Below are 18,065 nucleotides of genomic sequence, written 5' to 3'. Positions count from 1 at the left end.
TTTTTCACTAATGGGATGGATACTAAATCATTGTTTGTTGGTAGTTTTTTATTATTTGAAAAAATGGGGTGCCAATTTCCCATGAGACATATCAGTCCCATGTTCCACGAAGCACATCACACAAGCTAGACATATCGATCCCATGGAGCATCACACTTCCTGGTTACACGTGAGTCATAAAGTATCCTACTCGACTTTCCAAAAATACGCTTGGAATACTAAATAAACATTGCACTTGCTGCACAAAATTGTCATCGGTTTGATTTAGAGTGGGCCTTATCAGTACAATACTTCATGAAGCACAACACACATGCTGGACATATCAGTCCCATGGCCCAGGAAGTTAATCATAAACAATTTTTGCCCCCAAAATGACTCATTTACTTGAATATTTCTGAGTGCCAGTAGCTGTACTTTCCCAATAACACAAAGGAAATAGTAAACGTACTTGCAAGCATTATGTAGCTGTACAGAATAGAAAAGACACAAAAGTTTCACATTATCACTCCTCCAGGAAGCATCCCTTCATATGAATGGCTCTCAACACTCAAACGTGGTGCAGACTAGCATCCTTGTTTTTTAGGCAGTTGCACCAGTATTTGTCACGACGCTAGAACTTACTAAAGTGGCTCCAATGCCTGCCAATAAAACCTCCAGGGGTGGAAAATGTAACACTGGCGTATCTATCCCATGGTCCAGGAAAGGGTTAAGGGTTGAGTGGTCTCTCAACCAGAAACATTTTTATGGCAAAGTCCTTTAAAACTTTCTCCCCTTAATTCATGTTTTGGTAGCTGGCATCTAGGTGAATATTCTTGACAGAACACAGATGTTCTGAATTAAAGATCAACACTCCCAAAGCAAAGAACTCAGTCATCAAAATCCCAAACCAAATCCCTATGCTCTTCCAGGTTTTTAGGACAAGCAGAGGAGAGCTTTTTAGCTTTCCTTTCCAATAGATCAAGGCTGTGTGGGCAGAGTGCTGCATCACATCTATGCATCTATTATGTAGAATGTTTACACTTATCCTGTGGTTATGTGCCCTAAATTCCAACTCATAGCAACACTATAGGATGGAGTAGAACTGTCCCACAGACTTTCCTAGGCTGTAATCTTTATGGAAGCAGACTGCCACATCTTTCTCTTGCAGAGTGGCTAGTGGGTTTGAACCGCCAGCCTTTTGGTTAGCAGCCAAATGTTTTAACCACTGTGCAACCAGGGCTCCTTATACTTATTCTAGGACTCAAAAAAGTTACACTGGATTTTTTTTTTTTCTTTCTGATTGTGTCTAACTTACCCATTTAACGTTTGGAACAATGTTAGTGGAAAATAAATTCTTAATATTTATACTTAAACTATTTTGAAGTTTCCTTGTGATCCAAAGAGGAAAATATAATTTATCTCCTTCCCATTAAAAAAAGAAAAAAATTCACCTGAATAAAGGCAAGTTTGTTTAAAATGCTTCCCTCATCCTCACAGGTCTTTCTCTTTCAGAGTTACTAAGGGCAATGTGCACATCAGAGCTCAATCATTTCTGTGTTGGCATTTGGGGGACTTTATATATACTTAAGAGAAAATGTATGTGCTTCATCATCAAAGGAAAGTACCTTCATGACCAGCTGAAAGCAGACCCTACACTTACTCCAGCAGTGAGAATCTCAGAGATAAAGTGAGAGTAAGCCTGTGGGTATCACTAATTTGATTTTCACCAGCTCTGGGTCTCTGCTTTGCACAAATGCAAGACATACGAAAGTCTGTGGTACCAAGAGAAGAGTGCCATCTCAACACCTTATCAATGTTGCTCTCCCACTTCCCAGATTCCTTTTTGTTATGAGGGCTTTTGTTTCTGTTTTTTAAGGGCAGCAAATGAGTTATTAATGGATTTGCTGGTGGCATCTTATAATTTCTATTGGACACGCCATGGGCAGTTAAATTTTTTTTTTCCCCAAATGCTTTTAACCAGTAGCGTATTTTTACCCCACTATATATTTTTTTTTTTATACTACAGAGCAGTAGGAAGAGCAGAGATTTAAATTCCAAGAAGTCTGGGAATGAGTCTGGTCCCTGTCCCATGGTTGCCATACCACCTTACAAGCCTTTGTTACTTCTCACCCCACTCTTTCCACAGAGCAGAAATGCCTATTCCAGATGGTTGTTATGAGTTGTATATGTGATATTTTTTCAAAGCTTTTCGCACAATGCATGACTCACAGTAACTGTTCCATAAATGGTAGTTCTGTAGGATTCCCTGCCCTCCCCCTTCTACCTCCTCCCTCCTTTTGAGTATGTATGTCATATGTGTGTTTGTGTATGTATGTACACATACAAGTATGTGGACGTGTGTGTGTGTGTGTGCAAATAATTAATTGAGCAGTGTCCAGTTACAATTATCATGGTAATTATTAGTGTAACCACAAAAAAAAAAAAATTGGGACTTCTTGACTGCAACTCAGTGTCTGCCCAAGCACAGGTATGCATCCAAAAGAAATACAAAGACAGATCCCTCAAAGACCTTAATAAATAATACAAAGCTTTGCCAGAAGTCTCCTGAGGATGTTGAGAAGACATAAACAATGGATCACATAGCACCATTTATTTTACCATCTGTCTCCCCAAGGTATTTTATCTCATAAACACCCCGATTTCTGTCTTCTAATGGAGGCAGGGACAGATTAACCAATAAACAAGGTATACATGGGCTTACTTGTGCTTCCTTACTAATCCTTCGCATGCAATTTCACCTGTTTTTCATCACATCAAGGATGTGGTGGAACCCGTGTGAAGTTGTGCACTACAGATTAGTACCCAAACCCAAACCCACTGCCATGGAGTTGATTTGGACTCCCAGCAACTCCATAGTGTTTCTAAGGCTGTGAATCTCTGTGAACTGCCACATCTTTCTCCCCCAGAGCCAAGTTAAGTAAACACAAGCCCGTGTGTACCTTGCTTCCTGGTTAATCTGCCCGTCTTCAGAGAGGACTGCACAAATCTCTCTCCATGTTCCCATACTACTAGATCTTCTTTCCTGATTGTCTTACGGCCTCTCTGGCCACATCTTTATTGTTATAGCCATGCAGCCTTCCTTCAGTTCTTCCCATTGTACCTCCATTTATCCCATCACATCCCACCAGCTGGTAATATAAGAAGAAGTCTTTCCTCAAAAGGAGGAAAGAGGGAAGGAAATAGAAAAAATAAAAGGGGGAGGGGAGGAGAAAAGGCTGTAAAAATGATTACATATCTTTAACTGTATCACATTTGCCTTAAAAATAAGATATTAAAGTCACCAGTCCATACCTTAGGACTTCTAATCTTCTCTAACCTTGGACACAAATTTCAGGGCAACATTGGGGTTGAGAATCTCCTCAGGCCACCACCAAAGGGCTATTTTTCTTAAGTTCCACGCAGGCTCCAGTACAGCCTTCTCCAGGTCCCTGAGGATGGAGGTTTCCTCCTGGTCTTCAAAGCCACAGGAGAAAGGAAGATATTCATAAAGAAAAACAGAAAACAAAAAAGTGATTTTAAATTCAAGGTCATTTGTTTTTGAGAGACTAAAAAGAAGATACATTATATTTGGATTGGCATAAGAATTCTTAAAACTCCAATGGATTCAGTCTTGAACAGAACCAAAGAATCATACAAAAAAAAAAAAGTTACAGTATATCAGGAAATGACTAGCCAACTTCACTTGTTTAAGTTATAGGGAAACTGAGGAACAGAGAGGGAAAGTGATTGCTCCATGATGATTTGTTACCTACAGCATATTTTAATCAGTCAAGAAAGCAAATTTAATTAAACACAAACAACATGATTAACACTATAATCTAGGCTTAAGTTACAGAAAGTGAATACCAAAAAAATATATATATATATATGTATATATATTTTTTTAATGTAACCACTAGTCATCCAGCAGTATCTGGTACAATGACTCATTCCATCTTGAAATACTTTCCTCATTTCGCTTCAATGACACCAAACTTGCCTGTTTTCACTGGCCACTCCATCCTGGCTACCTCTGTCAGATTCTTTCAACCTCTCAAATTCCAACCTGAGAGTGTTCTAGTAGTCAGTCCTGAGCCTCTTCTCTACATATACTCACTCGCCAAGGGATGTCTTCCAGTTTCATGGCTTCAAATACCATTTATACACAAACAACTCTGAGATTTGTCTCCAGGCCCAGATAATTCCCTGGATTCCAGTGGCCCATATCAACTGACTACTGAACAACTCTACTTGGATATCCAATAAACATCTCAGGTATAACATGTTCCAGCTGAAGTCATGATTCTACCACCACTAACAACCACCTCCCAGAAAAAAGTAAAGCCTGTACTCTTACTAGTTTTTCCTTTCTCAGTCATAGCAACTTCATTCATCCAATTCGTCAGGAAGTCAACGTTGACTTCTCTAATTCATACACACCCCATAGCCACTACATCCACAAATTCTGGTAGCTCTATCTTCAGAATAAATCCAGTGGCTGACCACTTCTTACCACCTCCTTCCGTACAACCCTGGTCCAAGGCATCATTATCCACAGCTGCACTTCAGGCCTGCTCAGTCATAGTTGTTGCTCTCAACTAGACCCCACGTAAGAGAATGACACTTTTCAGCTCACGGTCTTCCTAACTCACTCAGAGTCACAGTGAAAGTCCTTACAATGGCCACAAAGGCTCGGTGGATGCAGCCTTGTTACTGTTGCCCTCGTCTTCCACTCTTCCCCCCTCATTTATTCCTCTCCAGCTGGGCTGCCATCCTTGCTCTTCCTCCAACATGTCAAGAACACTCCACTTAAGGCCTTTGCATTTACTGTTTCCTTTACCTGGACCAATTCTTTTCCTTTATTATTTTGTATCTTTGTTCAAATGTTATACTTTCAGTAAGTATTCTTTTAATCACCCTATTCAAAACTGTAAAACCTCACACCATCTCCTCATTCCCCTTCTTTGCTTAAAACTTGAAAAGGACTTTCTGATGTACTACATAGTCTACGTGTTTATTATCTGCCTTCCTCCAATAAAAATAAGCTCCATGGGGCAAAGAATTTTATCTCTGGTATCCAACTATCCCTAACACTTCAATTACAACCTAGCACAAAAGTGGAACTAGGTGAATATTTTTGAACAAATAAACAGGAAGATTAGTAACTTTCTAGGTGTGAACTAAAAGCATTCTTTCTCCAGCATTCCTGATCATGATGTTACACTGACTCCAGGAATGACTTGTAGTGTTGGGGTTACGAAAAGGTTCAGTACAGTCTGGCATAGAGCACAGAAGATATATCTCATGGATATTTGTGGATCTAACAAATGAAAAGTCTCAAACTACTATAGAAGTGTCTAAAGAGTATGTGTTGCATATATTGGGATGACTCTGCTTACATCTGAGTATTGTAATCTCACTTTCATTCTCACCTTGTCTTTCTGTTTCCCATGTCTCTTCCTCCATGCCTTTATTTATGTTCTTCTCTCAGATTTCATTCTCTGCCTGGCTAGAGGGCATATGAGGAAAAGGGACCCAAGGTTAGACAGGGAAAGGGAAGAGATGTGTTTATGGAAAATGTGTGGGGCAGTAATCAAAGGACATTGGATCTGAGTTTGATCAGCAATTTGCTGGATGCTACTGGGATGATCCCTTCCCCTCCTTGGGAGATTGTTTTCTCATCAGGCCAAAATACATGGCCTTCAAATATTTTTGAATCATTTCCAATGATTATTTTCCTCTTTAATTAATAAAGGGTCCCCATAGTCTCAGTAGCCTAAGATATACTTAGGAAATATGATATAATATTTAGAACTGGGCTTTGGGATGATCATAGCGTTCAAGTCCTGCTTTTACCATTGTGAAACCTTGGCCAAGACATTCAACCTCTCTAAGTATCATATCACATTTTGGTAAAAGTGAGATGATAACAACACCTATCCCTTTAGGATGCTTATGAGCATGAAATGGGATAGCAGTGGTAAAGAATTCATTACTGCACATGACATACACATTCAATAAATGTTTGCTGCTCTTAATTTTTAATTTTGTCTGTTGCAGGCTTACATCCTCCATGACATTTCATGGTTTTATCTGCCTGTATCTCACTCGCTGCCAGTGTCTGACTCTTTCCCAGTTTTTGTCATATGGCATTGCTTTTATGTCCCTTGATGGCTTTGGCCAACTTTCTCCAGACCATGGCCAGCTCCGTTATATTCGGTTATCCCAGCTGTTCCCACATTCCAGGGTAGATGGTAAAGCTTTGTAATGTGAGACACTCAAGTTTTCTGGTTCATTTATTGTCCTCTTGCTAATACCCAGCAATTTGGGGGCGACACTGGCCCTACCATTACAGAAGGCTGATAATCACCAAGCCACAGTCCACAGTTATTCCTGCATTATAAAGCCAAGAGACACAACTTTGGAAAGCAAACAATGCTGTAATTCAGCACAATGATATATGGTGTTATTAAAGAAATTGTGCTGACTGCTTTGAGAATTCAAGTCTCAAGTCTATCCAAATATATCTTTCTTTCTTTTTTCCTAACTGATATTAAGAAACTGTCTACATTTCAGTAATAATAGCATAAAAATGTGTCACCTACCTTTCAAGTTTTGTTACAACACAATGTAATAAAAAGTGAAGATGCTTTAGGGAAAAGCAACTTACACTTCATTCTAAGTCACTCAAGGGCATGCTCAGAAATATATTTACTCAATGAATGTTTACTAAGTCAATATATTTGCTGTGCGTTTTAAGGACTGGGGATATGGCAGGAAGTAGGACACCTTATTCCTACTCTCATGAAGTTTTCATTCCAGAAGTTTTTGTGTGTAGCCTGCAATTTCCTAACATATAACTGAATAGGGGAAAGCATGTCAAACTCCTACAAAGTTGTTGATTCACTCAAGTAATGCTATAGGATGTGCTGACCTAAGTATCCTAATTTCCACTTGATATAGAGAGACAGTACTATAACTCTTGGTTTCTATCAGGAGAATAACTGCCTCATTTCCCTAGTTTGATCCCCACCCAACCCCAAAACAAACCTCTTCTGAGTTGATTCTGGTTTAGTTCTCTTTCGGCAAGGAAAGAAAAAGTTTTCACCAAATCCATAAATCCATTATCATTAATACAATGCCAGTTAGGAAATACGGAATAATGCTTATTACTGGGCTTTGGGATGATCACAGGGTTCACATCCTACTTCCACCATTATGAAGCCTTGGCCAAGACGTTCAACCTTTCTAAGTATCATGACATGTTTCAGTAAAAGTGAAATGATAGCAATACGGTATACAGAGCACTGGGCACCAAAGTCACAGCTTCAGAAACTGGCTTCTTGAAATCTTTGGAAACTGGAAAGAGATTAGTGATTGCTGTTATATGTCAAAATAAACTGAGATAGTATATACCAAGAATATTGTCAAAGGGAATATGTCAAGATAGCAGCATACATCTGAGATCGTCAGTGGCTGTATGGGTGGAATGCTACTCATAGAGGTGGGTGGCATCTTGACCTGTCAGGATGCAAGGAAAACCTTAATCACTCCAAGGAATATCATTTTATCAATTAGTGGCTTCTCTGATGGCAGAGTATGAACCACACCTCTCTAATGGTTGGGATGCATTAGAAATGATTCCTGTGAGGATAAAGCACACACAGGGACCAATCCACAGAAACATTAGTACCCAGACACACACCCAAGGGAGGCAGGTATCTAGAAAGGACAGGACCAGAGAGAGGGGGAGAGGGACACAAAGAAATTACCAAACCCAAACACTTTGCCATTGAGTTGATTCTGACTCATAGCAACACTACAGGATAAAGCAGAAGTGCCCCATAGGGTTTGCAAGGCTGTCATCTTTACAGAAGCAGAGTGTCACATCTTTATCTTGCAGAGTGGCTAGTGGGTTCAAACTGCTGACCCTTTGGTTAGCAGCCGAGCTCTTAACCACTGCAAACAACCAGGGCTCCTCGTACAAAAGGATCAGGAACTCTAAAATGGGTCCCTATTAAGATTTTTGAGTAAAATTGTGCCAGGAGAAAGAATGAACCGTGACCTTGAATCTAACTAACTACACCAGCAGGGTTGGTTCATATGGCGAAGCATTGTTGTAGGGGCTTACTTCTCCAGGAGAACTACGATCTTAGGTATACCACATAGTCATAGAAGGCTGTACCTTACATACCTATGCATAACGTTCATGTTGTCAGCAACACTTCACCATATGTATAATAACCTGCATTTACATGTAAGGAAATTGAGGTTTATTTGTTTGAAATCACATAGCTAGGAAGTGAGAGAGTCAAGATTCAAACTCACAACTGATCCCAGAGCATAATGGTGTTGTTTAACTTCTCTATGGCCCCTGGGTGGCGCAAACAGTCTGTATTCATCTTCTAATCAAAATGTTGGTGGTTCAAATCTGCCTGGTGGTACCACAAAAGAAAAGCCTGGTGATCTGTTTCCATAAAGATTACAGCCAAGAAAACCCTTTGGAGCAGTACTACTGTGTAGTGCATGGGGTCTCCATGAGTCAGAACCTACTCGAGAGCAACAGGTTTGGTTTTGTGTTTTAATTATGCTAAGAACTATAGCTGATTCTTTCTGACATTTCTGATTAAACCTAGTTCCAACACTCTCACTTGCCCCAATTTGAATTCCAAAAGAGGACTTCAGTCTCCTATTAATATAAATGTGAACATTGACCTAGCTCAGTCTCTGCCAAGAAGAGCGAAAGCAACAAGATCAGGGAGGGCACAGGCCTCCCAAAGCCACAGAAGAGATCACCATGCATTCAAACAGCTGCTGTCTAAGCAACAGTGATGTGTACCCAGCTCCTAGGCACCAGTGGCACTGGGTCTCAGCTTGTGAAATATTACTTACACTTTCAACCAGCTGACATTGCAGAAACAATGCTGGGCTTAGGAAGCTTAACATACATTGGGAGTCTAGGCGCTCAACTGTAACTGGAATCACCACTTTCTGGCTATGTATTAAAGGCCTTGCCTTCTGTTTATTCCTAGTCCGGACATCAATTAAACTGCTAAGGAAGAGAAAAAGAAAATCTGTGCCGCTGGATCTTAAGGATTATAGCAAATGTTTAGAGATTTGTAGACACCTGATCTCTTACCAATGCACTGACACCTATTTGCCTACTTACTTAGCCTCTAAAATTGAGAGGTGAAATCAAAGGGACTCTAGAAGAAAAGCCACTGAACATTATAATGGAATGTTAGGAAGTTGCCCGGCACCTGGGCTAACTGCTGATCTGTAGCCTTCTTTGGTAGTTAATGAAATATATTTATCTCATAAAGTTCATAAACTGGGTCAGGCACCAGTGGTTTGTGGGTAGAAACAGCAGTGGTCTACAGAATATGCTTTTTAAATTGAGTGTGCATAGAAGGATCCCATTGCCAGTGAGTAGATTCCGACACATAGCAACAATATAGGACAGAGTAGAACTGCCCCATAGGGTTTCCAAGACTGTGATCTTTAAGGAAGCAGACTGCCACATCTTTCTCCAGTGGAGGGCCTGGTAGGTTCAAAACGCTGAGCTTTCAGTTAGCAGCCAAGCACTTAACCTCCACACCACCAGGGCTCCTTGCATAGAAGGAGAGATGCCCCATCTCACCCCCTTCACCCCCTTCATATGCACCTACCCCACAGCCCTTCTAGTCTGACGTTTGCTATCTTGGATATCTAGAAATATATGTCTTCCCTTTGCCTTAGAAAATTGGCCTTTGTCACCAGAGGAGCAGCCCTCATTCCCAACCTAATACCAAGTGTATACATGTGTTCCCTAAATATGTTGCTCTCTGCATGATATGCATATTCTGTCAAACTCCCCCCCCCCCTTCAAACTTCTATACATGCCTGACCATCAACATACCATGTGCTGTTAGGTGCTGTTGAGTCGGTTCTGACTTATATCGACCCTATATACAACAGAATAATTGACACTGCCTGGTCCTGTACCATCCTCACCATAGTTGTTATGCCTGAGCCCATTGTTGCAGTCACTGTGTCAATCCATCTTATTGAGGGTCTTCCTCTTTTTCACTGACCCTCTAACTATATCAAGCATGATGTCCTTCTCCAGGGCCTGGTATCTCCTGATAACATGTCCAAATGATATGAAATGAAGTCTCGCCATGCTCGCTTCTAAGCATTCTGGCTGTACTTCTTCCAAGACACATTTGTTTGTCCTTCTGGCAGTCCACAGTATATTCAGTGTTCTTTACCAACACTACGATTCAAAGGCATCGATTCTTCTTCACTCTCCCTTATTCATTGTCCGGTTTTCACATGCCTATGAGATAGCTGAAAACACTATGGCTTGGGTCAGGCTCACCTTAGTCCTCAGAGTGACATCTTTGCTTTGTAACACTTTAAAGTAGTCTTTTACAAGCAGATTTGCCCAATGTAATGTGTCATTTAATTTCTTGACTCCTCTTTCTATGGGCATTGATTGTGGATCTAAGTAAAAGGAAAATTTTACAACTCCTATGTTTTTGCCCTTTATCATAATGTTGCTCACTGGTCCAGTTATGAGGATTTTTGTTTCTACATCATATAGATACTAAGAAAATTTGCAGCGGCAGCATGCTACCCCATATGGCTTCAAATCCAGACACTTCACATTCTGTGCTTCTACAACCACAGATAATAGCTCACTTTATCACACTTTCCTTTCTTGCTAGCATGAAGAAAGAGCTGGGCCACATGCCTAGGCTGGCCATTGATTAAGTTACCAGGGGCCATTTCAAGTAGAAGCTTTTTATATATACGGTTATGGGTTGATTTATGCCCCCCCAAAAGATATTTTAAATCCTAACCCTCAGTACCTGTGAATGTGACCTTATTTGGAAATAGGGTCTTCACAGATATAATTATGTAAGTTATCATGAGGTCACACAGGAGTGCAGCGGGCTCTAAACCAATATGGCTGGCATCCGTATGAGAAGAAGAGGCATAGAGATACAGACACATAGGGAGAACATCTGTAAAGATGGAGGCAGAGATTAGAATGACGCGTCTACAAGCCAAGGAATGACAAGTATTGCCAGCAACACCTGAGTAAGGCATGGAGTAGATGCTCCCTTCAGAGTCTCAGTAGGAACCACCTATGTTGATACCCTGGGTTTTGGACTTCAAGCCTCCAGAACTATGACAGAATAAATATCTGTTGTTTAAAACCACCCAGTTTGTGGAACTTTATTATGGAAGCCTTAAGAGAACTGATACAATACCCAGCACAACAAAGAAAATGATCAGCTTTGTTGATATCAGGGATATCATAGAATACTCTAGAATACCAGCCTCTGATCTCCTATTCTTGGTAACACATGGTTGTTAGATCCACAATACTATGCTCCAGTGAACACAAAGGAAGGATGTTCAGCAAAAAGTTGTCATTCTAGGAGCTGTCAGTGAGGACGCTATTATGGCTTGACACCATGAAATACAATGGTAATACTGGTTCAAAGCATTACATCCCCACCTGAATTTGATTCCTGGCTCAGCCACCCATTACGTGTGTCCTTAAGCCGTAAGCACATTATATACCCTCTCGGTACCTCATCTGCAAACCAGAAGGAGTAATGATACCTACCTCAAGGGGTTCTTTGTGAGGAATAATTGGTTTAATTTTAAAGCGCTTAGAATAGTGTCTAGCGAGGCTTGAGTATGCAAGTATGTCCTGCTAATATTAAAGGATGGTCGGGATTGTTACTTGTGCTTTAATAAAGCTCTTAAAAAGGGAAGTCAGCTTACCTGCTACAGAAAGGAAGAAACGTGACAAACTCTAATACAGGACATATCATTCAAAATGGGACACATAACCCCTTAAGAGGTGGGAAGAAGAAGCTCAGAGGGATGGGCCTTAGATGTGGACGGTGCCTCCTCTTGTTGTTGCTGTGTGCCATTGAGCTGATTCCCACCCATAGTGACCCTGTAGGCCAGAGAAGAGCTACCCCACAGGCTTTCCAAGGCTGTAATCTTTATGGAAGCAGTTCGCCAGGTCTCTCCTCCAGTAGAACTGCTGGTGGGTTCTAACAGTCAACCTTTTAGTCAGCAGCCAAGCACTTAACCACTGTGCTACCAGGGCTCCTTAGTAACTCCTCTAGGGGCCTCGAATTAAAGCATTGGCTCCAAATTTGGGTCTTAATTTTACTACTTGTAAAATGGACATAGTAACAGCTCAACTATCCCTTACGGGTACTTTATGAGGATGAGAAATGGTAATATGTATCTTCCATAGCATGGACCATAGCTGTTCATGTTTCATGTGTTCCACATCTCTTTGAGGAAAAGAATAAAAATGCTATATATAGACACTGCATGAATCTGACAATATCTGTACTTGGACATAAATGTATCTTTATGTATAACATCCTTCACTAATGCCTGAACAAGTCTGTACCATTTTCCTGCTAATTCTGTGTTAACAAACAGCAATGGCTGACCTGTAGGGAATGACCATATCTCCTGCCGTGATGATGTGTTGGGTAAACCCAAAGAATCTTTTAGGTAAACCCAAAGAGTGGTGTTAATTATTGTACCTCCCAGCTGCCAATGAAAATAATTGATATCATCACCACTACCTGTGATCCACAAGAGTCTCAGAAGCTATCGTTTATTGAGCTCAAACGTGACAGTACTGTGCTGAGCTTATATTTTCTCATAAAATGCTTCCAATAAGCTAATGAGGTTGTAGGATTAAGATTTCCATTTTGCAGATGGGAAAGCTGGAGGCTCGGAGAATCGAAGTAGAGACTGAATTGGAATGCGGGAAAGTCAGAGTCCAGAGTCTGGGCTTCCATACACTGTGCTTTATAGTCTTTCCTGCTGAGTCCTGAACTCATCTTTGGCTGTGATAAAAGTTATAAATATATTTTCCCAGTTTGTAACTTGTCTTCTGACATTGCTTATGGCATTTTGTAAGGAGGCAATCTTTATTCCATATGAACAAAAACTTAATTTCCCTAATATTAAAAGATTTTCTAAAGTCAGGGGAACAAAAAACACCAACAAACTTCTAGGAAAATAGGCAAGAGATATAAACAGAAAGTTCAAAGAAAAATGCAAATAGCCTATGATCTCAGCCTCACTCATAATAAAAGAAATGCAAATTAAGGAAGGGAAAATTACAGCATCAATGAGAATAATAACTGCAAAGGATTAAAACACTTCAGATGCATTTAAGTCTATGAGTTAATAATGATACTGAGAAATACAAAAACTCTTATTGGACACCTTTGAAGACTGCTAGAGAATCAACTCATCATTGTAAAAATGGTAAATAAAGGAAAATCAAGCTTCTGTATTGTCTTTCCGTATGACCTGTAAACAAATACTGATAAAGGGAAGTATTCCTTTGTAGTAGCTTTCCACCAAAAATGAAGACAGAGCAACAGAATTAGGATATCAATAATGAAATAGTGGACATAGGCAATAATTATCAATAGGTAGTGCAAGCGGTTAAGCTTCTGACCACTAGCCAGAAGATACCCTGGAAGACAGGGCTGGTGATCTACTTCTGAAAGGCCACAGCCTTGAAAATCCCATGGAACACTTCTAATCTGCACACACAGGGTCACTATGAGAAGGAGATGGCTCCGTAGTAACTAACCACAACTACCATGAAATAGTAGATAGGTTAAAAAAAAAATAATTAAAAAATGATGTGATAACACAAAAGAAAGACAATACATGCCTCTTGATGGAAGTATATGGCATCTATCACCAATGTAGTTGTCTAGCCAAAAACACTGAACCTGAATCAGATCAAGCTACTAACTCTAATTCCCTGTTTACAAGACGTACAGGTTACTGAGGAATATGTTAAGCACAATATCACAGGATACAATCAGCAACATTTAGCCTGTGGGACTGTCTGTAGGACAAACAACCTCACTGTCTTCAACAAATTGTTAGGTGCTGGTTCTGACTCATAGCGACTCCATGCGCAACAGAACAGAACACTGCCTGGTCCTACGCCATTCTCACAATTGTTGCTATTTGAGCCCATTGTTGCAGCCACTGTGTCAATCCATCTCATTGAGGGTCTCCCTCTTTTTTTGCTGGCCTTGTAATTTACCAAGCATGATATCCTTCTCTAGGGACTAGTCCCTCCTGATAACATGTCCAAAGTATGTGAGATGAAGTCTCGCCATTCTTCCTTCTAAGGAACATTCTGGCTGTACTTCTTCCAAGACATTTTTCGGTCTTCTGGCAGTCCACTGTATATTCAATATTCTTTGCCAACACCATAATTCAAATGCACCAATTCTTCTTCGGTCTTCCTTATTCATTGTCCAGCTTTGACAGGCATATGAGGTGATTAAAAATATCATGGCTTGGGTCAGGCCCACCTTAGTCCTCAAGGTGACATTTTTGCTTCTGAACACTCTAAAGAGGTCTTTTGCAGCAGATTTGCTCAATGCAATGCATCGTTTGATTTCTTGGCTGCTGCTTTCGTGGGTGTTGATTGTGGAGCCAAGTAAAATGAAATCCTTGACAATTTCAGTATTTTCTCCATTTATCATGATGTTACTCATTGGTACAGTTGTGAGGATTTTTGTTTTCTTTATGTTGAGTCTGTAGTGTTTGATCTTCATCAGTAAGTGCTTCAAGTTCTCTTTGCTTTCTGCATTTGCGTATCTTAGGTTGTCAATGAGTCTTCCTCCAATTCAGGTGCTGCATTCTTCTCCCTGTAGTCCAGCTTCTCAAATTATTTGCTCAGTATATAAATTAAGTATGGTGAAAGGATACAACCCTGACACACACTTTTCCTGATTTTAAACCATACAGTATCCCCTTGTTCTGTTCAAACCTTTAGTCTGTGGAACTGCCTGTAGGGAAAACCACTTCATTGTCTTCAACGGATAAATTACAGGAAAAATAGTGGAGAATAACAGGAAACCTATTGATTAAAAATCAATTTCAATGAATGGAACTTATTTAGATCTTGATTTATTAAAACTTGTAAGAAAAAATATAATCGGTAATTTGCAAAGTATACATTTGATGTATCCAAAGACTTACTAATATCTTCGGTATAAAAATAGTATTACGATATTTATAAAAAGGACCTTACCTTTTACAGAGCAATATTGAAATACATAAGAAGTTGTGTGATGTGTGAGAATTTGTGCCCAGGAGGGGTAAGTGTATACTAAAGCAAAACTGGGCCATGAATCAGTAACTCTTGAAGCTGACTTATGGGCACATAGGATTTTATTATATGTTTCACATTTTTCCATAATAAAATTATAGAGAACTCTTTGTCAGATTCAACCGTATATAGCATCTACAAGACAAAGGAAAATTGTGAAAATGTTAACAACAGTCCTCTCTGGGTATTAGGATTATATACGATTTTAACCTTTTTTACTTTCCAATGTTTTTTTCCTCAATGAGTACGTGACACATTTACAAATAGAAATGATAAAAACACTTTTTTCCATAAGAGGCTTCAAATATCTACAATGTTTTATTGTTTATAACAATTGAGAAGCAGATACTGTAAAATCATGGGATTTGCTTATGCTGGGTAGTAGGCACACAGGTGCTCATTATATCATTTTCTTAATTTTTCAAATGTAACAATTCATAACAAAATATTATAAAACTGGGAAACGAAAACGACTGCCATGTTATCCTTCTCCGTCAAGGCATATGCAATACTTTCTTCAAGATAACCTCAAAAAGTATATCAAACAACAACAAAAAAATTACTTTATCCATGATTTAAGAAAAGCAAAAAATGCCTGCAACTGTTTTCAAAGACTGTGTAAAACATTCTAGGAATTTGTGCTATGGTGAAGCTCAAAAGGATAGTTGCTGCTAGAAGCTGCCATCAAATCGGCCCTCAACCCATGGCAACGCCATGCACAAGAGGTAAACCATAGGGTTTTTGTTGGCTGATTTTTTGAAGTAGATTGCCAGGTCTTTTTTACTAGTCCATCTTAGTCTGGAGGAACCCTCGTGGCACAACGGTTAAGAGCTCGGCTGCTAACCAAAGGGTTGGCAGTTCAAATCCACCAGCCATTCCTTGGAAACCCTATGGGGAAGTTCTACTCTGTCTTATAGGGTCACTATGATTCAGAGTCAACTTGATAGCAATGGGTTTGCTTTTGCTTAGTCTGGAAGCTCTGCTGAAAACTGTTCAGCATCATAGCAACACACAAGCTTCCAGAGACAGAGAAGTGATGGCCGTACCTGAGGTGCACTAGTTGGGAATCAAACCCACATCCACTATATAAAAAAAAAAAAAAATTTTTTTTTTTTAGAAGGTGAAAAGTCTACCACTGAACCACTAATGCCCCCAAAAGGACAGTAGTGAACCTATGCATCTTCAAATATACATTGTTTATTTTTATAATTTTTATTGTGCTTTAAATGAAAGTTTACAAATCAAGTCAGTCTCTCACACAAAACCTTATATACACCTTGCTACACACTCTCAATTTCTCTCCCCCTAATGAGACAGCCTGCTTTCTCCCTCCACTCTCTCTTTTTGTGTCTATTCCGTCAGCTTCTAAACCCCTCTACCCTCTCTCTCATCTACCCTCCAGGCAGGAGATGCCAACATAGTCTCAAGTGTCCGCCTGATCCAAGAAGCTCACTCCTCACCAGCATCCCTCTCCAACCCATTGTCCAATCCAATCCGTGTCTGAAGAGTTGGCTTTGGGAATGGTTCCTGTCCTGGGCCACCAGAGGGTCTGGGGGCCATGACCACCAGGGTCCTTCTAGTCTCAGTCAGACCATTAAGTCTGGTCTTTTTATGAGAATTTGGGGTCTGCATCCCATTGTTCTCTTGCCCTCTCAGGGGTTCTCTGTTGTGTTCCCTGTTAGAACAGTCATTGGCTGTAGCCAGGCACCATCTAGTTCTTCTGGTCTCAGGATGATGTAGTCTCTGGTTCATGTGGCCTTTTCTGTTTCTTGGGCTCATAATTGCCTTGTGTCCTTGGTGTTCTTTGTTCTCCTTTGATCCAGGTAGGTTGAGACCAATTGATGCATCTTAGATGGCTGCTTGCTAGCGTTTAAGACCCCAGACGCCACTCTTCAAAGTGGGATGCAGAATGTTTTCTTAATAGATTTTATTGTGTCAAATAACTTAGATGCCCCCTGAAACCATGGTCCCCAAACCCCTGCCCCTGCTACACTGGCCTTCAAAGCATTCAGTTTATTCAGGAAACTTCTTTACTTTTGGTTTAGTCCAGTTGTGCTGACCTCCCCTGTGTTGTGTGCTGTCTTTCCCTTCACCTAAAGTAGTACTTATCTACTCTCTGATTAGTGAATACCCCCTCCCACCCTCCCTCCTCTCGTAACTACAAAAGAATGTTTTCTTCTCAGATTAAAATATTTCTCAAGCTCTTATAATAGTGGTCTTATACAATATTTGTCCTTTTGCAACTGACTAATTTCACTCAGCATAATACCTTCCAGGTTCCTCCATGGTATGAAATGTTTCACAGATTCCTCACTGTTCTTTATCAGTGTGTAGTATTCCATTGTATGAATATACCATAATTTATTTATCCATTCATCCGTTGATGGGCACCTTGGTTCCTTCCAGATTTTTGCTATTGTAAACAGTGCTGCAATAAACATGGGTGTGCATATATTTGTTCATGTAAAAGCTCTTATTTCTCTAGGATATATTGGGTTTTGGGTTTTTATATTCGGAGGAGTGGGATTGCTGGATCTTATGGTAGCTCTATTTCTAGCTTTTTAAGGAAGCACCAAATCGATTTCCAAAGTGGTTGTAACATTTTACATTCCCACCAGTAGTGTATAAGTGTTCCAATCTCTCCACAGCCTCTCCCACATTTATTATTTTGTGTTTTTAGGTTAATGCCAGCCTTGTTGGAGTGAGATGAAATCTCATTGTAGTTTTGATCTGCATTTCTCTAATTGCTGATGATTGTGAGCATTTCCTCATGTATCTGTTAGCTACCTGAATGTCTTCTTTAGTGAAGTATCTATTCATATCTTTTGCCCATTTTTTAATTGGGTTATTTTATCTTTTTGTAGTTGAGTTTTTGCAGTATCATGTAGATTTTAGAGGTCAG

At 40.0% G+C, this 18,065-nt stretch overlaps 1 protein-coding gene across 7 annotated transcripts in view; it reads right to left on the bottom strand.

Moving 5' to 3' along the window:
• Positions 1-18,065, bottom strand: part of SGCD (sarcoglycan delta) — a 1,252,876-nt gene that overhangs the window by 740,783 nt on the left and 494,028 nt on the right. For 5 of the 7 annotated variants that reach the window (XM_049874193.1, XM_049874194.1, XM_049874195.1 and 2 more), the window contains one exon: positions 3,292-3,453. The gene's annotated coding sequence lies outside the window, so the exon portion shown is untranslated. Of the gene's footprint in view, positions 1-3,291; positions 3,454-5,411; positions 5,485-18,065 lie in introns of those variants that run through there. The other 2 variants (XM_049874196.1, XM_049874191.1) reach the window with 2 other exon arrangements.

Source organism: Elephas maximus, chromosome 2 (assembly GCF_024166365.1).
Source record: "Elephas maximus indicus isolate mEleMax1 chromosome 2, mEleMax1 primary haplotype, whole genome shotgun sequence".
NCBI classification, from domain to species: Eukaryota; Metazoa; Chordata; class Mammalia; order Proboscidea; family Elephantidae; genus Elephas; species Elephas maximus.
This window is presented reverse-complemented; position numbering and strand designations above follow the sequence as displayed.